General features: G+C 44.6%; 1 protein-coding gene across 1 annotated transcript in view; it reads left to right on the top strand.

Annotated features, from left to right (window-relative positions):
* Positions 1–12295: 12295 nt before the first annotated feature.
* The window catches only part of CDH11 (cadherin 11), an 80151-nt gene continuing 69994 nt past the window's right edge, over positions 12296–22452 (top strand). Inside the window, exon 1 of the mRNA XM_039699704.1 lies at positions 12296–12801. The gene's annotated coding sequence lies outside the window, so the exon portion shown is untranslated. The remainder of the gene's footprint in view (positions 12802–22452) is intronic.

Genomic DNA, 22452 nt, shown 5'->3' on the forward strand with positions numbered 1-22452 from the left:
ACATGCTTCAGTACCTGCCATACTCTTGTTGGGATTTTTATTATAACAAATGAAAATTTCCTATTTCCTAGTGGCAGATTTGTTTCTAGAGAATTAAGTTATATTGGCATCTGAATACTTTCTTTGACCTTTTACAGCAGGGTCTGCCCCCTTTTTGTCTGATTTCATGCTGTAATTGCTCTGGGCAATAAAATTAAGCTATTTTACTTGTATGTGTATTTCAGCTCCATTTTATTCCAGAAAAAGCCCTACATAATTGTATAAAATTTGAACTAGGTCACTGTTGCATCATAAAACACAAACAGTAAGAAAAAATCACTTGTAAATTAGAGAAAATACTTTCTTTAAGGATTTTCCTCAGCCAAATTTAAGGCCAGTAGGATTCAGGGACTTCTTCAAATTAGCCCATTATATAATGTTTCATGTTTAATGTATCCACGTTTAATGTCTGTAATGTAGTTTAGATTATTTTAAATTATTCTCTTGGTATCTTAAAAATCTGCATAGTTTAGTTACTACAGCACATCTCTGAAGAGGATGATTTACAGTGCTTGATTTTCAGGGTTAAAGGTACAAAAAATTTTGTATGCCTGCTTTGTTTGTGTTTTATTCAATTCTTTGGTGTACAGAACCATTACAGCTGGGCTCAAAAAGCATCTGTAGATGTGTTCAACTTGATTTCCAGGCAGTTTGTACATGGGTGTATAAGGAAATTTAAAGGACACATGATGCTCAGAACTGCACACATATTTTGAGAGGGGATCATTAATTTCTTCTTATATCTCTTACCCAAAGACCAGCACCAAACCAGGCTTCATTCTTTGTTTTTCAGTTCTTTGAGGTTCTCATTTATTCAGGAAAATTTATCAACCGAGCCTATGACTTTCAAAGTATGAGAAGATGGATATGGTGTCCTCATGGTACATGAGAAATTAATTTGAGTGAAATGAAACTCATCCTCTGTTTCAAGAATTACAGATTGGATTGTTGCACTCCTCTCGCTGATGCTCTGAGAGCTCCATGCAAATTGCACCTGGAGAGACCCAAGAGCACAGGTTCCAGACAAAAATTAGTTTTTCCATTAAATTTTGTAGAAATCCTGTTTAATGAATGAGAAGAAAAAGCTAGATGAGGCATCAAGGTTGAAATCAACACTGCTGAATATTAGTCTTGTGCCTGGGAAAAAGCAAAACAATCCAGACCAAAGTATTTAAAAGTTTTCTGAGTTCTTTCAGCATGAGTCTGTCTTAAACAGAAGACAGGCAGCTGAATGATATCAAAATCTGATATCTGTGCTTTAAACCTAGAGTCAAAGTTTTACTGAATAAGTGACCAGAGCATAAACCCATCCAATATCTGAGTATAATTAATGCAGGAATGCCCCTGTACACCCAGTAATGCTCTCGAATCTCCCTTTCCTCACAGCCTCCCTTGTTCTGTTATACTCTCCCAGGATGTTCAGCTCCTCTGCCAACTTCCAGATCCTTAAAGCAGGTTCCTTTGGCAGCTGCAAATGCTCTTATCAACAACTGCATTTGAAATTTATCCAACTCTCAGGCAGTTGTAAAATCTTGCAAATTGAAAATCCTTGGATCTCCTGGGAAATCACTGTTTAAGATCATGTTTAATCTCCTTTTAATATCCTCTCAGCAGTTTGATCCTGATCCTACAGTGATGTAAATTCAAAGTAACTCTCCTGAAGTCAATGTAAAATCTAAGTAAGCCAATAGTGTTAGTTTGGATTTATGGCATGTGAACAGAATCTGGTATGGCTTCCTTATGTTTTAGCTCCTTGAGGAAGCAAGTGGGAAAGTTTCTGAATCCTGTTCTCTTGTTTCTTCATCTTTATCTGCCAAAAGGTTTGTTTTCTTTTTTTTAGCTTGACCTGAAGATTTGTGACATCAATAAGTAATGAATCATATTCTCTAATGTGGTGGTTTCAGTTCAAAACTGGGCAGAAGCACCAATTTCATGTAGTTGGCTTTGGACCCTCTGTAACTTTGGCTCCAAAATCCCAGTGGTCGGCCTCGAGTCTCCCCAGGCACCTTCTGCCAAAGGCTCCAGGACAGACCATGGTTCTCAGCCACAGAGTAGAGCACCTTCTTCACCTCTGGTCCCAACTGACTGGGCCAAGGGCTACCGCATGAGTGATCTCCTGCTTGATCTTGAAGGCTTGTTGCTGTTCAGGGCCCCAGTGGAAATCGTTCTTCTTATGGGTGACCAGGTAGAGAGGGCTCACAATCTGCTGTACTCGGGAATGTGCATTCTCCAAAAACCTATGGCACCTAGGAAAGCTTGTGTTTCCTTCTTGTTGGTAGGTGGAGACGGTGCTGTGATCTTGTTGATTACCTCTGTCAGGATCTGACAACGTCCGTCTTGCCACTTTACTCCCAGGAACTGGATCTCTCGGGCAGGTCCCTTGACTTTGCTCTTCTTGATGGCAAAGCCGGCTTTTAGCGGCATTTGGATGATTTTCTCTCCTTTCTCAAGGGGATCACAGCATCTCAATTTGTTTGGTGTTGTCAGTGGTGCACCATTGATGTGCAAATCAGTGCTCATTGCTCTTCCACCTTCAGGAGTTCTACTGCAGATCAGGGTTTTCTGACAGTCCAGACAAGGTGTTCAATTGCTGGACACCCTCTGTCTCCACAGCAGCTATCCCAAACACCCACCTGAATTTCTTTGGGTCTTTGAAATATCTGCTTTGGAGGAAGTCTATGCCTAGTCCGCATGGGGCCTCTGGGCCAGTCACAATGGGGTGTTTTTTCCACTCTTTTCCAGTCAGGCTCACCTCAGCTTCCAACAGGGTCAATTGCTGAGATCCCACTGTCACCCCAGCAATAGAAACAGGTTCTGCACGTCTCCATGGGATTAGTGTGCACGGCACACCAGTATCGACCAAGGCCTTGTATTTTTGTGGATGTGCCAGGCCAACGAATCCACACAGTCTAGAAAACACGATTTCCCCTAGCCTCTACCTGGCTAGAAGCAGGGCCCCTCTAAGCCTGGTTATCCTTTCCTGAGACATGTCTTGGAGGTTCCTTCAAAGGAATCGGACATGATATCATCATCATCATCATCATACCTGGCAGATCAGCTATGAGCAACTGGAGCTGCTTCCCTTTTGTGTAACTTCCTCTCTGAGCCCTGTCTTCCTTCAATTCATGCGCCCGTTGGGCCAGAGCAGCAGTAGATTTTCCATCCCATCTCCTCATGTTTTCTCCACGATCACCCAGGAAGAACCACAGCTCAGCTCATGGGGTGTGCCTTCTTGTCCCCCCTTTGCTCTCAGAACCAGTCTTAAAGGAGCAAAACTTATTTCTGGGCTAAACAGACGAATGGGGATACAAGCATCACAAAGTCACCCTAGGACATCTCACTTCTTTGCCTCATTTCTTTTGCCTCTTTATTTAGCAATTCTTCTATAGAGTCTTTTTCAGTTACCTTTTCAACAGAACAGATGTTGAAATGGTACGGGGACAGTATTAATTTAATTGCATTAATCACTGCAATGAAAGAAAACTAATCTCTCTTTACACTGCATGATCAGGAGCTTCAAACACTCAGGTATATTTTTCTAACCTTGGTTTGTTGGACAATTGTAACGATCATTATTACTAATTTCAATATTAAAATTAAAAGTCAAAAAGATCCCCAGATCCAGGCTTTAAATGTATAAACATGTGTAACTCCTGGGGACACAGGGGTGCTATTTATCAATATTGTATTTAAATTCTCTGCTTCTGATATTCTTGAGTCCAACTTTCAAATACTATGTTCTATCACAAATAGTGCAGTCCAATTAGATCTTAAAAAAATTGCCAAGCTGTATTATCAAACCAAAAAGGAAAACTATAATATAGTTCTGTGTACTTTATCATGACACCATAAAAACATAGAGTGGTAAAATGGTTTGGGCTGGAATGGATCTTAAAGCCCATCCAATATCAATCTTGCCATGGCAGGGACACCTTGCACTGTCCCAGGCTGCTCCCAGCCCCAGTGTCCAGCCTGGCCTGTCCATGACTTCATTGTACAAGTCCAGACAGGACTACATTGAAATAACTGACTTTTAAAAGCTTAGGAAAGTAGGCACTGGCTCATTTTAACATCTTGTGGGTATGATCTTAAAATTGGGTCAGTATCTGGGTCCCTTCAGGGGCGGTCTCAGTGTCTGCTGTGGAACATTGAGCAGGCAGCAATGGCAGAGAATATCCACTTGATCCTGAAAAGCTGCAGGAGGCCACCTCTGTCCAAGATGCTTGGGAAAGCTAGGGAGAGTCACAGTAATCAATACATCCCTAAAGCTGAAGCAACTGCAGAGAACCTCTTCGAGGTTTCTGCATGGGAGAGCATTGCAGGTGCTGCTTTCCATGGAAATGAGTTCATCTAGATGCTAAACAGTTTAGTGAGGGCTCCTTGCACATTCCTACATGGCAGCGGTGGAAAATGGAGAAAGATGAGGCTTTCTCTGAGTAGGTCTTATGGAAATGAAAGCATTTTCCATGGATTAAGGGCTCTGCAGATCCAGAACATATGTAATTTTCTCCAATACTCCTAGGAAAGAGCCATTCAGCTGTGTTAAATCATATGAAATGCTTCTGTGAAGCATTGCTTTGTGTTGTATAACCTGAATAGAGGCCGAAGAGGCCTAGTCCATGTGGAAATTCCCATTTGTTTTTTAAATAGGTTTGCTTCCTTTGTTGATTAAATTAGTAGGAAGGGTGCATTGAATTCTCAGATGGAATGTGTTTGTCTCCTGGTTACATTTGACAGTGTGGCAGAACAGTTTGGGCATGTTTTCCATGATTTCTTAGCACCCGCAATATTTCACTAGGAAAAAACCCTGACATTGTTTGATGCATTAAGCATCTGCGTTAATCTACCTCCTGATTTTGAAAAATGGAAGGCAAACAGCAACACATCTCCTCTGTGGAATCGACAGAAGATTTGTAGGTTGTTTTTTTGGGTTTTCTTTTCTTAAAAACTAAAAAACATCACCACATATAGGGAAAAGATAACCAAAATGAGCAAATGACTAAGCAACAGAAAGGCATTCTCACGATTTCTTATACATGCCCAAAAGACACCATATTTTGCCACAGAAGCTTGTTGGATGATCTATCTAGGTGAGAATTAAAGGCAAATAGATGGTGAACTTCCTGCCTGTCATTTTCAGGCAGCTCTTCTCTGAGTGGGATTTATGACCCCTGACTTGCTTGTACATGGAACTAAAAATGCTCTTCAATATTTCATTTATATTATTGGAAAATATTAAAAAAAAACCCCAGCAGACTCTTCAAATAATTATCTGGGCTCAAGCAAAATGATACCATATTATACACAGGATTTTTTAAAGATTGCACTGTGTGATCAATGAGATTTTAAACCCTGTGGCAGATTTATAGTAAAGAGGTGCCATTTCACTTTTTTTAACAAGTTTAATAGCCAAGATTGTTTTCTTCCTTTATGATTGATTATTGTGTGAATCATCTGATGTTTTCAGTTGTGACTCATCTGACAAACTCCAATGTCTGTTATATTTTTATCTCCTGATAAAATCAATAATAAAGAATTATAATCTTGGGGACTTTAAATAGTGAAGCGAACATATTTCTTTTTGTAACTTTTTTACTCCATTAAAGCCACCGTGTTTTTTCCAGTAGCAGATAGATGTGAAAGGAGTGACAGCATGTGATTTATGGATAAAACTTCATAATTTTGCCATTATTTTGCTACTCTATGCACAATTTATAGCTGTTTACTGCACTCGAGAGTGGTTGGTCTCTTGGATCATGGCTATTCATATAGAGACCTGAAAATGCCTTTGATTATGGCCTTGTGTGGAGAGATAAGTAGCTCCCAGCTCCTGGTGCCTGGAATAGTGAGGGGACATGGACAGAAATCACCAGGAACAATCTAAAATTCTCGAGGCAGTCGCTGGGTGAGATTGACTATCTCAAGCTGTGGGCATTCAATGAAGAAAGATCTTTGTGCTAGATAAGCATGGTTGCCTGGTGTCCATCAGCACAGGGGGCTGAGTAGGGAGATTACAGGGACAGCACTCTCCTTTAAATCTTCCTGAGCACAGCCAGGGCTGTTCACAAAGTGATGGTTGGTGTGCTCAGTACACACAGAAAGAATATTCCCAGCAGAAGTACATGCTAAACAAATCAAATGTGATTTCTCCAGACAAAACAGGAAAATGGACAAAAATGAAACATTGTGAAGATTATATATTTTTTCTTAGATTTTGGAAGAAATAATCAATCATTAATTGTACAGCACATCCTGCACCAAATAACTGGCATTCAGACCTGGAATGAAAAGACACGATTTTTAGCAGCTATTTAGCTGTGCTATGTCTTACTGTCAGATGTGTATACAAGCTGTGCATGCTCTCTAGGAGGATGCAGTGATTTTTTTTTAACTTGTTTTCTAACAAGATAAATTAATAAGCTATCAGTTGACTAAATTAGAGGAATATATTCAGAGGTGTTATCCTGCTTGGCAGCCTGTGCAGACAGTGCCTTACACATGGTTGGAACCATGGAATTTTGGAGTATCCTGGGTTGGAAAGGACTCACAAGGATCAGTTGTCCCTCTATTGCTGACTCAGATCCACCTGGCCATCCACCAGGACCCCCAGGCCCCTTCTCATTCCCAGCCTCTCCCTTATTGTGTGTTCATAGACATAAAAAAATTCATTTCTTTCTTTTAATGCACAGTGTCAGAAATAAATGAGCCTCAAGTTCCTAGCTAAATAATGCCTTGTCTAAATGAGAAATTTAATTTTAGTATCTGCATTTCTAAAGAACTTATTAGCAGAAGACATTTATACATTAAAAAGTTTATGAGGTCGGTCTGACTCACCCATTAAGGCCTTTTTTCCCCTTGGATTCTTTGTGCTGTAATTTTTGGATACTGGGTTGAAGCTATAAATAGCTCACAGTTGTGAATCTACATTGGTCAGCAGACCCTTTGTATGGAGCATTTTTGAATTACTGTCCTTACAAATAATGTTCTCTGTGATAACCTACTTCAGTGTGGTCAAAATCACCCAGCTGGGGCTTGATCCCTGCGTGGGCCAAGTCTGTAACTCAAGGCAACCAAAAGTGTCCCAGTGCTTCTGGAAACCTCCCAGGCTTGAGAGACCCTCAGGACAGAAGAGCTGACCAGCCCAGTCCTGCCTGGCCTTCACTGCCTGCCAGCAGAGCTGAGAAATGGGATGATGGCCAGAATGCTGCTGCATTCACAACAGTCACTTACCACATCATAAAACTGAATAAAATGGGGTCAAGAGATTCAGAGGATTGTATGAGGGTAAGATGATCTCAAAGCTGCCACAGCAATGTTTCAGTGTCCATACATTGCCAAACATTCTCAGATTTTATGAAACAAAGCCATGAGGGAAGCTCTCCCACCAAAGCCTTAACCAAACAGACCCAGCTTTATAAGGTCTCTGAATACTGGAGGAAAATAAGCTGTTTTCTACTGCAGCCTAAATGAAACTGGACTCCATTCTGTTGTCTTCTGTGGGCAGGAAGGTGCTGGTTCTGTGGCCTGGATGCCTGGGTTTTCCTGACAAGAGGGAATTTCATCTCCATGGAATAACTGTTCCACCTGGGATAGGTGTTTCCAGCTGACGGTTTATCAGTGTAGCCTGTGGCCTTGCAAGATGCTCCATGTGCACATCTGAAATTTAAAACCACCCCAAATCCTCTGTCTATGATTGCACTATTTCCATAGTTCAGGGTTTTTTTTACTGTGATCCTCTTCCCACTTCAAAATTTCCTTTTGTCTCTAGATTTCAAGGCTTCAAGTCTAACCCCCGGAAAATGTTTGCATTGCTAACTTTGTGGAGATTCTGTATCAGTTGTTTTGTGTATATTTGTTTTAACCTCAATAGTTTTGCCTTTGTTTTAACCTTTTTCAAGTAAACAAGGAAGACATTTGTTATTGGAAGAAATGGCTTTAGGTAACAGCTGCTTTGAGCAGTTCATTATTTATAGTGCAAAAGCTTTGCTTCCTCGCCACAAGAAAAACACTTTTGTTAGTTATACTCTTTTTACACACTTGTCTTCTCACTGGGCTGGCATTGTGGCTTTAAGTACTTTTTCCTTTTTTCAGCATTATTAAGGACAAGGTTTTTTTCTCTCCTTCAATCCTGGCCACCTTTCATATTTCCACATAGGATTCAAATTGTACTTTGATTCATTAGCAAAATGACACTGAAACTGAAGGGCATTTTGAACAAAAAACATTGTTCTGGTTTTGTGGAATATCCTTTCCTATAGACCTCTGCCTCTCCTGCTCCTTCCTGTGCTCCTAGCTCCTGCAGATAGCAATATGCTCCTCATGTGCCTCTTAAATCTCTAATATTTTCCAGGTGAGAAGAAAAGTGAAGGAAATTGCAGGTCTGTTAAAGGGAGCTGAGAGGGAAGAGCATGTGTTGGCAAAGCTAAACAGGGCTGGGGCTGCAGAAAACAGGGTCAAAAAGATGGAAAGAAGTTTCTCCTTTCCTATTCCCTGTGCAAATGTGCTCAAGCTGGTGAGTAAATAGGGTACTGATTAATTCTTTTGAGTTGCTAAAGGCTTTTTGCAGTTCAGTTCCTGAAGTTCACAGTTCAAGCTTTTCCATGTGCCCCAATGCAAATGCCCAACTTAAACTTGCAGCTTTCTTACCATTATTTATAAACTTACAATTTCCTAGAACAATAATTCAATTGGCAGAAGCGCATGTATCCCTTCAGATGCTTAGAAAACAAAGCAGCCATCTTACCTTCAAACAAAAAATGGGTTAACTTACCCAGCAATAAGCAGAATTAAAAAAAAAAAAATCAGTTTCTGTAAACCCACAGTAGAAAAGAAACTTTTTTTTTCTGGTTTCACAGATTTGTTATTACAGATGTTCTTAACCTAAATATATGGATATGCAAAAACAAATACTGTTTAAGATATGTATAAACTTCCTTTATTTATGTCTGACACTGATTTTATTCAGACTCCAGGTTTCAAGCAGCTGGAAATGCTAACTGCAGGGCTCGGTGTGCTCCTCTGCTGCTCCCCATGCCTTCCTAGGAGCAGGAGAGCTCAGCCTGGTTTTTGTGGGTGCATCTAACATTTGGTGAAGAGAGCTGACAATTGTATTTAGAAAGATTTCCCAGCAGTGAATGTGACACTGGGTTTAGCTTGGTTCAATGTGCCATTCTTAGTGGGACCACCAGCCCAGGGCTGTGGAGGTGGGCACTCACCGAAGGCAGAAATGGGGAGTGGCAAATCCATTTTTCCCTGGCTCTGTGTGTGCTGGGAATATCAAGGTGTGGCCTGGGCAGGCTGTGAACTCACAAACACTGGCAGAAATCTGTGGGGCAGCTCTGCAGCCGCTCCAGGCTGCCCTTCCTCCCTGCCCACGCCTCCTTTGTGTGACCTGCTGTCATTCCCTGTGCAATGCTCTCCTGGAAAGATGGCACGGTGCTTTGGAGCTGCTGGAATGGGAACTGCAGTGGCTGAAGGGAATTCCAAATGTCGCCATTTATCAGCATCACGGGCTGATTTTGGTTTGAGCACTTCTTTTTTTTGTGTCCAACAGAAAATGCAGGTCCTGCCTCTTCTCCTCAGGCTGGCAGAAGGCTGTAGGTAGGATTTTACCCCATTTTATACCCCATTGTCTTTGGGGTATAAAGAGGCATATCCAGCTAAAGGCCTGTCCCAGTTTGAGGGACTGTTTATTGACATTGACTGGACTTTTTTTACAGACAGCCTGTTAGAGATTCCATTTTAAAATGGTTTAAGGTAGGTGAAATTAATTCCACAGTGGTTATTCAGGTAATCAGCCTTGGGACTTAGCCAGAGGTGCAAACACAGTTTCCAGCAGGAGTTTTGCTTCAATTTTGTTTGCAGATAAGGACCATCCATCCATAGATCCTAAGGGAAGATGAACAAATGAGAAAAATAATAGCAGAATCTGATTAGTTTATGTTGAGATTTCAATGCACAAGGAAGGGAAGATACAAGGCTCTCTCCAGATCAGATGTTACTGCATTCATTTGTTAACATGCGTCCTTGAATGGAATTAATGAAACCTTTCATTATAGATCAATATGCTCTTTGACTAGAGAATATTATGGGTACCTATTGTATATGCCTAATTAGATTGAAATTGCTTTCACATTTCCTTTATATTCAAAAAAATCTGATCTCAGCAGTTTAAAAAAAGGAATTACAAAAGTCATCCCCTCTGCCATGGTGCTGGAGTCAGCAAGAGAAGGGGAAAAGGGAAAAGCTCCTGCACCAGCTCTCAGGTCTCAGCTTGGTGTCAGTTATGGCAGAGCTCACTTGTACTGCCATATATCCATAACAAAACCAAATGGTAATTCTTTCACCATCACAGGAGATTGACTGGTGTCCATTGAAGGCAACATGTTTGGACTGAGTCTCTATAATCAATTTTGGGACATACTTGTATTTTCTGTCCAAAACAAATTTCTTGATGAAATTGTTGTCAAATTAATGTGCACCACCCTCCTTCCTTATCCACACCTCCCTAAAGACATTTTCAAACAATCCTTTGCATGTCTCATTTCTTGATGGCCTTTATTACTCCTTGAATTCTCTCTCAAAACCCAGTCTTAAAATGTGTTGTCTTAGTCCCACAGCCCTATTCCCACAAAAATTAAGCCCTTAGACCTTCAGTACTAATCACTCTGCTGTGCTGTTACCTCATGCTTTCAGCTCAGTCCCTGGGGTGTTTCTGGGTTTGCTCAGGGCTGTCCCAACCACTTGTTTCTCACCCTGTTCAGCCACCCAGGTCCCAGGCATGGCCCTGGGGCTGTGTCTGTGCTCCAGTCCCATCCTCTCCTCTCATGACACACCCAGTCATGTCCCTGGGCTTTTCTGAGCTCCAATGACAGCTCTCAACCACACTCTGAAGCAGTTTGTGTACTTAATTCTCTAAGCCCCAACTCTGCAGCCAGAAGGCTCTTGCCTTTGCTCTTTGCCATGGGCCAGGTTGGGTTGTTTAGCCTGGAGAAAAGGAGGCTCCCTCTCCTTAGACCTCTCTACAATTCCCTGACAGGAGGTCCTAGCCAGGCAAGGGTCAGACTCTGCTCCCAAGTACCAAGAAACAGGACAAGGGAGAATGGCCTCAGGATGCACCAAGGGAGGTTTAGACTGGCTATTACAGAAATTTTCTTCACTGAAATTGTTGTCAAGGGCCTGTCCAGGGACGTGGTGACTCAAGCACTCAAAGACTTGTGGATGTGGCACTTGGGGACAGGGTTTAGTAGTAGATTTGGCAGTGCTGGGAGAGCAGTTGGACTTGATCTTACAGGGCTTTTCCAACCTAAACAATTTTATGACTTAGTTTTCCACTGTGCTATGTTCAGTGTCCCTCAGCCTCCCAAGGATGCATTGTTTATCAGCTTTCCTCCTTCCAAATTTTTTGTTTGTACAGTGGCAGCTTTTGTGCCAATTTCCCCCCCGCTTTTGCCTGGAGTTATTGGCAGAGCTAATTAACCACAGAATATAAAAGCCTTGTTCTCCAGGCCGGGTGGTGCTGTCCCAGAGCAGCACCAGTGCTGCCTTGGGGAACGAGCAGAGGATGGGCTGCCTGAGGATGGGCAGAATGTCTTCACAAAGAGGTACCAGGTTCATTCCAGCAGTGAACTGCAACTCTTATTGTGGAGGAGCCACGTGTTGCATCCTTCTTTGCCCTGTTCCACAGCCACATGGATGGCACAGTCTGTGCTCACAGGCTGGCACAGGTGGGGCATGGTGGATGCTGGGGGATCAGAGGGGATTTTCAGGCTCACCTGTGCCTGTCTGGGTGTGGGAGAGACTGTGAGCTGCTTCTGGGTGTGGATGGGTGCACGGGCTCCGAGTCTGCTCCCTGCTTTCACGGAGCTCAGCCACACCTGGGAACCACCGTAGGTGAGGAGAACGGGAGAGGGGCAGGCGTAGTTGAGAAGGAAAGGGTCCCCCCTCCAGATCCAGCCCTGTCCTCAGCCTCTGGCTGAGCTGTAAGAGACGATTTTTCCACATGCAGAAATGCTTTAGGAACTTTTTTTTTCCTTCTTTTTTTTTTATTCCTGGACAAATGTCTTCTCCTGACAGGAAACATGACTGGATTGAGTATAAAATGCTGGCGCTGTCCCTGCCGCCCAGCCGAGCCCCGTGTCCGTGTCCCCGCGCACGGAGCTCCGGCGGCCGTGGGGTGGCCCTGGGCAGCTGCAGAGAGGCGACAGCGAGGGGACACACAGGGACAGGGCACCAGCGCCGCGGCATGGGCGGGGGTCCCCGGCCCCCTCGCAGCCCTGCCCGTGGGTACCTGCGTGACCGCGAGGGTGCGGAACGACCGTGGGCAAGGGACACCCGCCCCTGCCCGGGCACGGGGCCAGGGCCCGGCTGCCCTGGGCTCCCTCCCCGCTCGTTCGGCGCCTCCAGCCCCAGCTGGAGCCCAGGAGCGGGGCCTGCGGGAGGGCAGGGCCGGGGGCTGCGCTCCCCCTGGGCTGGGGGAAGGGACAGGAAAATCGAGACGAAGCAACAGCCTCCAGCTTTTCCCTTCCTCTAATCTTGCTTCACTCCCCTTGCTCCCTCTCCCTCCCTCTCCCCTTTCCCCTCCCTCCCTCTTTCTAATTCCTGCCACTAGCTCGGAGCCTCATTCAGCAGCCGCTGCCGCTGGAGTGTAATAGGCAGAAGATGCTGCCGAGCCCTGTCCGCGGCCACTTGTGAATGGGACTTGCCTGGTGTCCCCGCTCCGCAGGCGGCCGAGGGACGCGGCCAGCCCCGCGGGACGCGCAGGTGAGCGGGGAGCCCGCGGGAGGGCAGGGAAGCGGCGGGGGCTGAGCGTGCGGCAGCTCGGAAAGGAAAGGAAGGGAAGGGAAGGGACCGGGGGGATGCTCGCGGGCCCCCCGAAGTTGGCGGGGCCGGGCCGGTGTGCGGAGCCGAGCGGGGCCGAGCGGGGCCGGGCGCTGCGGCGGCCGCGGGGCCCCGGGGCGCGCTCGGCTCTCCGGAGGGAGAAGGAAAACGCTCTGGCAGACGCTGCTTTATTTCTTTTTTTTTTCCTTTCTTTTTTTTTTTTTTTTTTTTTCCTCCCTTCAGTTCTTGCTCGGGGGCGGGGAGGGGGAGGGCGAGCGTTTTTCCGTTTTAAAATGTTCCTCCGGAGAAGCAGATGCCGAAAGCCCCGAACTGAAAATCTTTTACTTGCGCCGTAGCTCGCAGGCACGAAATGGATATGCAGGAATTAGGAGTGCATAAAATGAAGGATATTCTAGCCAGAATGAAAAAGGCAAAGACTTTGATTTACACCCTTTCCCCCCTCTCCTCTTCACCCTTTATTTATTTATTTAATTATTTTGCTGGCTTTCAAACACATTACTATTCACAAGGTACCAAAATGGTATCTGTCTCTAACATGGGCTAGTCCAAAAAGCATTAGACTCCTGGGTGATGCATGCATAAGCACATCCCCAAGGAAGGTAAAATAGATCAGGCTGCGGGTCCCCATAAATACCATTAAGTTCAGAATAAAAGTGCTTCCTGTGCAGCCCTTCGGGAGCACATACAGCAGTCTGACATCATGATACAAGTGCCTTCACCTCCTATAGAAGTCCCCCTTTATTGTCTACTTTTTAAATATTCATTTGGTGAGGAGAGAACCAGTATATGCTGGGAGAGCTTCTTTGTACCACTGCTACAAAGGACAGAGTGGCTGTGTAACACAGTATTTACCTACCCAGATATCTGTGACAAAGGAACCTCTTTAGCAAATGAGGTCACTAATTCAGAAATTGGCCCTTTATGAGGAGAATGCTCATTTTTTTTCACATTCCAATTACTAGCAAATCTCTAGGAAAGACTTTCTTCCTGTTGATTTGTGATGGTGATACGATAAGGTTTTCACAGACTCCGTGCCTCTCTATTACGAAATTCAATGTTTTGAATTATTTAATAATGGAACTGTTGAACAAGAGAGGCACGGCCGGGCAGGGAAGCATAAGCATGCGTTCAGGAGATGTCCGTCTCCTTTCCCCCCCTTGCTCTTCCATCTGCCTCAGTGTTTCCAAAGTCTGTGTGATTCTCCAGGTAAACACTTTGTTCTCCTTTTCCATGCTGGCTAAGGGATCCCAATGAATAAATTGCTTTCAGTGCAGAAGTCCTGCAATAATTAACGCGACATCTGCCTCAGCAGGTCTGTCCGCCTAGGTTTGGAACACAGATCGATGCTTGTGCTCGGCCCTTGGGCTGGCTTTATAAGCAGAGATGTGTGTGAGTCTGTGGCAGGGGAGCTGCAGATGTTTGCTTGGGAGCAGCAGATCCCTGCCAGGGCTGCACGGTTCCTGTGGCCAGGAGAGGGGCAGGGAGAGCAGGGGAAATGGGCAGCAGGAGGTCTGGTCTGAGTGTCATGCCTCAACACACCAGGCATTCTTGGAGCAGGTTTCTGAGTCTAGAAAAGTCTGTGCTCTAGAAAACAGAAGTTCCTGGCTGCAGTTCAAAAGCAGTTCTCCTGCCTCTTGCAGAAGAACAAAACAAAGTTGTAGAACTAAGAACAAGATATTCAGTAAAAGAATTGGAAATCCTTTAGGAAAATTTTACCTAAAGGACATCTTTCTTTGGCAGGCTCTTGTTCTTAGGCCCTGAAATAGGATTTTCTTTTTCACCTCAGCCTTGCACATCAGAGAATGAGCATAGACAGAGAATGCTATTTATAGGCTTCTCCACATTAACTTTAACTTTACTACAATTATAAGTGTTGCCTGTCCAAAGAAATCAGTATGAACTAGATTACTTCATTAGCAGAAACGCTGCTACAACAGGACACACCAGGGGATAAGTCATTGCAATTTATTAGCAGCAGTTTCAGAGGCAAATATGTATAGAAATGGTTGATTGAGAGATAGGGCAGTTAAATTAATTTTTCTTCTGCAGAAAAATATGGGGAAACTGCGAAGATTGGAGTGATTTCTGTGATTTATCTGATAAAATGCTTTAAAGTGTATAATGTGATTTCAGCTTCAATTAATATGCTATTCTGACAACATCTGACATATTTAATTTAGTGTAAGGAACATATGTGAAGTTCAGAGTTACAGTAGACTGAGACTAGCATTCTTATTTTCTGCAACTGCTCTAACATAACAGCATAACTTGACAAACAAACCTTTGAGTGATGTGAATTCCACAATAGAAGCTCAGACATCATAAAAATTTCAAATCATCTCACACTTAAAATTGGTATATCTTCTTTTTGGTGAACCCCCTAACTGAATTTTGAAGCCATTTTGTGAGCTGGATGTTTAGCAAAATATCTTCAGTATGTGAGAAGCAGAGGTCTCATCTGGAATCAATTAATTTGAAACAGTTTAGCAACATACTTCCTGGACTTTGTGTGTGTGAGAGTTTTTCTACCAGCATTTTAAGCTAAAATCTCTGTACAATTTCCTATGCCATAACCATTTTTATGTTTTTAATGGCACTTCAGCTTTCATTGTTTCTTTGCTGGGGCCAACGCAAGGCTTGGGGACAGAAATGACATAGTGGCCATTGATTTAAATGGAGATTGGGTTGGGCGCTTTGTCTGGGTGATCTAAGAGGACTTTATGGTCATTTTATGCCATCTGTATGTCTGTACGTCAGATGCGTTATCCCTTACCGGTCGGGGAGCACTGTACCCCCCTGCTTTGATACAAGCTGGACATGGAGTAAAACCCTTTTATAGTATTTAGGGGGGAATGTAGCAGCCCCGTGTCGGGGTTTGACGCTGAGGACTCAGACTGTGAGGCAGGCGGTCCGCGGTGCTCTGTCCCCGCGGAAGGAGGGCTCGGGGGGCTCGGATCGCTCGGGGGGCTCGGAGGGCTCGGATCGCTCGGCTCGCATCGCTCGGGGGGCTCGCATCGCTCGGGGGGCTCGCATCGCTCGGGGGGCTCGCATCGCTCGCATCGCTGCGGCTGCTCCGCGGGGCTGGCGCGGCCGCGCTGCGGCGGGCGGCCGGCAGGGGGCAGTGCTGCCCCGCGCCTTCCCGGAGCGCTCCCGCTTCTGTTCCCGCGCCGGGAGCATCCCGCGGGATGCGGGATAGACCCTCCGCCTGTTCCCGGAACCGTTCCCGCTTCTGTTCCCGCGCCGGGAGCATCCCGCGGGATGCGGGATAGACCCTCCGCCTGTTCCCGGAACCGTTCCCGCTTCTGTTCCCGCGCCGGGAGCATCCCGCGGGATGCGGGATAGACCCTCCGCCTGTTCCCGGAACCGTTCCCGCTTCTGTTCCCGCGCCGGGAGCATCCCGCGGGATCACGTCCGCTCCCCCCGGGGTTTTGCAGCCCTCCAGCCGCTGACCGCCTCACCTGCGGCCGCGCGGCCCCGTCTTGGCTCTGGCGGAGGAGTTTTGGGGCGCTGGAAGTGCGGATTGTCTGCAGACAAGCTGACTCTACAGCTGGAGGTTGGGCGTGGAATAAGAGCGCGGGCCCCTCTCGGGAGGTTTTTGCTCGCTCTCTCGTTCCTTTTCAAAAGCAGAGTCGGTTCACGCCATGCCAAGAGTTCAAAGGTGGAAAAAATGATACAGCGAAACAAAATGTATTTCTTTCAGAGATGTTATCGAGTTTGAGAGAACTTAGAAAGACATCCTTGATAGGAGGAAAAAAAAAAAAAAAAAAGAAAAGGAAAAAAAAGACATATTAAGCCAAATTGGACAAGTTTTATCTGTTCACATTCAGGTCAGTGGAGCTTACAGTTGAAGGACTGAGAAAAGCAAATTGGACCAAATCACTTCCATATATCCTGCAGCACCTTAGAATACAAAATATGTTGTTACTACCCACAGAATCACGGAATGGTTTGGGTTGGAAGGGGAATTAAAGTTCATTTCCTTTTACCCTCTGCCATAGGCGGGGACACCTTCCATTATCCCCGGTTGCTCCAGAGCCCATCCATGCTGGATGCTAACCAGCAAGGACATATATGATTATCTACATTTGGAATAGTTGCAGGCATGGAAGGAGGCTTATTCCAGCTGCCTTCTTCTGATGTTCTTCTAGTCATTCCCTTTGAGGTGTTCCTACAAACTGGACCTTTGATTTTACTCAGACCAACCACATTGCTTTGTTTAAGAAGGATATACCATAATAACAGTACAGAACTCCACAAAATTGCAGAACATCCAGTGGGTGCAGCCACAGAAGTTCATTAATGCGCCTAATCCAAGTTCTTGCCTACAACAAAGCCAGGCAGCACAGTGCCATGACAGCTGTACAGTTTTCTGTCAATGGCCTGAGAGAGACTATTCATTATCTTGGAGAAACAACCCTTGGTGAGAGTGTCAGTGGCTCCTGCAGAGGAGGGCACATTTCCTGCGCAGGAGTACTGTCAGTGCCCATCCTCTGTGCTGCACGGCAGGGAACAGCTGCTCCCTGTGCTCGGGCTGGGAAGGAAACCTCGAGCTGCCAGGGCTGCTCAAGGCCCTCCCGAGGAGATCCCGCATGGCAGGGGCAGCAGCAGGGACTGCACAGGGGCAGCAGCAGGAATATCAGCAGGGGCAGCAGCAGGGACAGCACAGGGGCAGCAGCAGGGACAGCACAGGGGCAGCAGCAGGAGCAGCAGAGGTGCTTCCCTAGCTAACAGGAATTCAGAGATAAGTGTGTGGAGCCAGCAGCCGTGCTGGGAAGGTGACATTCGGGCTCTTTCTGCCTGCCAAAGGCATCGGGGCTCCTTCCCTCATGGCTTGGGTGGTGTGATGGCTCCCAGGCATCCCTGTCCCACCAAGCTCTGCTGGCTCCACAAGCCATAATTTAGCTCCTCGGTTTTGAAGTGCTGGCTTAAGCAAATTCTAAGGGGGTTTTGTGTGTGTGGTTGGTTGGTTTTTTCCCTCCAAAGTTTGGCAGTGAGTGAGACCCCTCTCCCTTCTGAATCAGCAAGAGTTCATCAGAATTCTTAATTGGAATGCAATGGCAGGCAGAGTTGGAGTAGGAGAAATCAATGTAAATGGATTAAAAGAAAAGGACCAAGTAACCAAATGTAAAAAAGGAGCCACAATTTTCCAGAGTGATTGGTGAACAGTTCAGCAAGAGGTTTCCAAATATAATTCATTATTATAATGATGTTTGATTGTTCATCAACAGGTAGACTTTAGCCACATTATAGATAAACTAACAGAAATTGTGGATCATGGAGCATAATAATGCAGACAAAACTAGACAGAACTTTGCTATGTGAATGTCAGCTGTAGGAAATGCCTGTCTAGACAGTAATTGCAATTAAGGTTTCATGAAATGGTGTTGGTGTAGACTGACACTGTTGCCGTGAGCCCCCAGTGATACTGTGAGGACACCAGCCCCTGCTGGGAAACACTGGAGAGATGAGCAGGAGGAATTTTATTCAAAAACCCTTGAAAACAGAGTTCTTGTGTTTGTGAGCTGCACAGCACCGAGCATTTAACTCCCCTGTCTTTGTGTGGTGCACCTGGTGCAGGTTTTTGTGCCCTATGAGCAAGCTCAGCTGGAGCTCAGCCTGGCTGGGTCAGGTTTGTCCCTGGATCCTGTCCTCCAAACCCAGACAGGCAGAAAGTCAGTGCTGTGCCTTCTCACAGCCCCACTCCCTCCCACATGACCCCCTAATCACACAGTCTGTGCTAGCCTGGGAAGCCAAATCCCATTGAAGGGCTGCTTCTTCTGCCCCACATTTTAGTGTTCCTCCTTTCACATGAGGTATTCCAAGGGAGAGAGTCACTCTTAAGGTTAAACTGCTGCCATATAAACTCTGGTTCAACATAATTTTGATCCCAGTGAGGTTGCTGCTATATACTTTTAAATAAAATCAAACTTCAGAAACACATTAATTGGTCTCAGTGGTTAAGTTAAATAGTTAAATACATGCATACATATCATTCTGCCAAGGCAAAGTCATTAGTTCAGTGGAAAGCAGAAATGATGGCTCTATTGGAATCAGGAGACTAAACCCTATTTCCATTAATGCTAACTGTTTTATTAATACATGCATGTGTCAGCATTAAGTTATAAATTTAAATTGTCTGCCCCTTCTTGATTTAAAGTAATTATCTCACTGATCTTGGCTGCTGAATGAATAACTCTGTTACTCCTTTCATCTTTTATCAACCAAGGTTTTTTTGGTTTTGTTTTTGGTGTTTTTTGGGTTGGGTTGGTTTTTTTGTGTGTGTGTGTATGTAGACATTGCATGGCAAATAAAAGAAATAGAGCTTGTGCAAAGTTGGCTAGCATTTGACACATTTATAGAAGTGACTGGAAAACTTTGATGGAGGTAACAGGTAAAAATTGCCATTTTCATATTGCTCAAGGAAAATGCCATTCAAAAAGTTTATCCCTAATTTTTGACACAGTTTAATTTGATAAAGAGAGTCCTGAGGCAAATACAGGACTTTGAATGGCATTTAGAAATTAAGAAATGTCTCATTAGAATAGAAAACACAGTTGAAATGTTGGATTCAATCTCACCCTCCTCAGAGCAGTGCTCCCTTCAGAGACCTGACCACACACTGGTACAGTTAAAAATTTCTCAGCATCACTCAGCTCATGGTAGACCACTCAAGACAAGGTTTTAGTGCATTTTTTGCTTTCAGGGCACTTCCTGTTCAGGCAGGAATGGCTGTGAGCTGTTTTCCAGGAAGGAGCAATATTTGAGCAGCTGAATGCTGCCAGGTTAATTCAGCACATCTAGAGCACTGATCAAACCCTCCCGTCCCATATTGCATGAGCCACAGGGATCAGCAGCTTGGTGGAATTGAGAACCACTCCAACATTTATCCAGTGCACACAGAGAACAGACATTTTTTATGATAATGGCCCCTTCCCATTCTCTTTCAGGATATTTTTCTTGCAATTGAAATTCCAGAGATCTTCAATATTTCACATTAGTGAAAAGTCACTGTTCATTCACAGTTTCAAACCAATTTCTCCAGATGTAAGAGGTTCCAAAATTTTGAAAAGCAGCCGAATAATAATTTTACTTGGGTCTCTGAGTCAAATAGAAAATTTTGTCCAGTGCTGATTGTTGCCTTTTTATTTGTTACTGTTCAATTATAGCTGGAATAGCTGGGAGAATATGGCTGATTAGTATGCATTTCAATTCTTTTTAGCACGGTGGCAATTTCCATAGCATTTCTCTTTCTAAAGGAAGAAAAAAACAGAGCAGGCAGTGGCATTTGCATGCAAACAATTTGTCATTTACATACAAAAGGGCTGATTAGGTAGCAATACATGTGGCTGTAGGTCAGACAGCCTGTAGGTCATAATTGCTTTTTCTGTCCTTAAAATTATTAATTTTGTAATATTTATATGAAAAAATTATAAATTCATTATGTTCATGTTTCAAGTACTGAGTTACAAATCCTCTTGGAGATCTCTCGTGTTCTGTGGTGCTTTGGCTGCAGCCCTGTAAGTGAAACTGGTTTTAGCTGATCCCTTGCTCAGTGCTTCCCAATCCAGTGCTGCAGGTCACAGTCCACTGCCCTGGACAAACAAAGCTGATTTGGAGCATTCAGAGCTAATTGGGGCATCTGCATGCCCTGGCTCACAACAACCACGCACAGCAGCTGAGGCTGATGTCTCTGTGCCTTTGGAGTCCTGCCTGTGCTCCTGGCCTTGGCTTGGGGTCTCTCAGGTTCCTGCACCTTCAGCTGGAGTTCACTCACCTTGCTGAGGTGTGCATGAGGTTCCTTGCCCCTCAGTTTGTCAGATCCTGCTCTCCCTGTGCAGTTCCAAATCTAATATTCAGTGAACATTTCACCCCCAGACTTTCCCACTTTGCATTGCAAACTTTGCTCTGTCCTGCCATAACCTCACCTTTAGCAGGTACAGCAGCCTCTTCTGACCTTTCTTTTTTTAATTTTCATATTTCTCCTTGACTCAGCCCGCTCCACTTGTGTTCAAAAGTGGAGACATTCTTCTCAGCTTCCTTAGGTCAGGCTTATCCAGCATTTGCCTTCTCTGACTCTTCCTACTGCCTGAATTAAGCAAGGTTTCCACGTCCAGCCTGCAGGACAGTCACACCCTCAGTACGAGCTTGGAGCTGATGTCCAGTGACCTTCTGCTGACATTATTTCCCTTTTTGGATCCAACAGCAAAAGCTTATTTGTCTGTGTATTTATCTCAGTAGATGTCAAAGTGCTGGGGGCAGCTAAAATTAAGTCTTGGTACATTCAATGACTTCAATAATTATTTACTTAATGACAAAGAAAACTCCACATTGAAATGAGGCAAGAGTGTGATCTGAGAAATACCTGAGCATTCTCCTGAGAGGAAGTGGGAACCAGCCCTGCTGCCTCACTAGAGAAGTGCAATATGCAGCTGTCACATGGAACTAGGACATGATGAACTCATTGGAAAAGGTAGCACAAGGATTCACTCCAGGCTGCAGTGAAGGGCTGTCATTCTGGAGCATCACAAATTACCAAATGGCTGCTGGCTTGGGCTTTAAAGGACCAGTCAAAACACGTGAGGAAAACTAAAAGTCAAATGCTGATTTTTTTTCCTCATGGCATGGACTTGACATTGAGTTCCACCTTATTGTGTCCTTCAGTGTGGATTTGTACTTTTGGAAGGCACTGGGAATATCCACCTTGGTTAATACATGCTCAGAACTTTGTAATTGTGGCTAGTAGCCTTTTAAAATTATTTTAACGAGTGGTTGAGTTTAAGCTGTTTATCAGATGTCTGCCCCTCCCGTTAAATTCAGATGGGTGAATCTGTTCTAAAGCAGGAAAGTGGTGCTGGAGTCCATGGGGTTAATCACTGACAGTGGGATTATTGAGCAGCATCCCTTAATGTGACATTTCAGGGACTTTTGGTGGTTACACTGAGTTTGTGTTTGAGTTTAGATGGAGTTGTGCATCCCAGGGCTCAGCCAGGTTTTGGTCCTACCAGTGTTAGGAATGCTCTCAATACTCCATCAAATGGATGAAATTGCACTAGTACATGTTTAATTATCCAATCAAGTTGAAATGAGTTGGGCTGAAATAATCAATTCTGCAGAGGAAGTGCCAGCTCTCAGATTTACCAAGATTTACCAAGATTTACCATGGCGCAACGTTGCTCTTTGTAATGACCTTGGCTTTTTCAGGATGAGCTGCAGGTCAGGGAGGGTGCTCCTGGAATTTCTGCCTTCCAGACATCCTGAGGGCTCCTACCAGACTGTGCAGTGTCCCCCATCACTGAGGGGCTGGATGCAATTCTGTATTTTGATCACAGAGCTGTGAAACCCTGCTTGTAACTATCCCCACAAACAGTCTGGGGAACAGCTCAGCCTTTATGGTATTTCCCTTCAGAAATGAGTAACCAGAAGTCATTTATTGGAAGCTGTGCATTATAGGAGAGCTACCAAAACTCAGGACTTTTAACTTCTATTTACTTTTTTCTGCCCAAAATTTACAGAAGGTCATTGATACTTTATTAAGAAAACAAAGTAAATTAAATTAATTATGTCTACAAAAGA

The sequence above is a fragment of the Passer montanus genome, unplaced genomic scaffold (assembly GCF_014805655.1).
Source record: "Passer montanus isolate IOZ18808 unplaced genomic scaffold, ASM1480565v1 scaffold138, whole genome shotgun sequence".
Lineage (NCBI taxonomy): Eukaryota > Metazoa > Chordata > Aves > Passeriformes > Passeridae > Passer > Passer montanus.